Genomic DNA, 244 nt, shown 5'->3' with positions numbered 1-244 from the left:
CGACGCTGTCACACATCTGACTCGAGATGTAACTGCACGAATGAAAAATGTAGTGACTAACGAGATATTGGAGAAATCGTTCAAAACGACCGGAAGAGATATGATCGTACGCGCGCTTCGGGATACGCAGAAAGATATCTCGAACGATGTGGAAAAAGTGCGAAACAACGTGGAGGAAGTCTCAAACAGTGTAAATGCGTTATTGATGAAAGTGTCCAACGAGATTCATCGAGGTGTAACTGAG

The sequence above is a fragment of the Trachymyrmex cornetzi genome, unplaced genomic scaffold (genome assembly GCF_001594075.2).
Source record: "Trachymyrmex cornetzi isolate Tcor2-1 unplaced genomic scaffold, Tcor1.1 scaffold1369, whole genome shotgun sequence".
NCBI lineage: Eukaryota > Metazoa > Arthropoda > Insecta > Hymenoptera > Formicidae > Trachymyrmex > Trachymyrmex cornetzi.
This window is presented reverse-complemented; position numbering follows the sequence as displayed.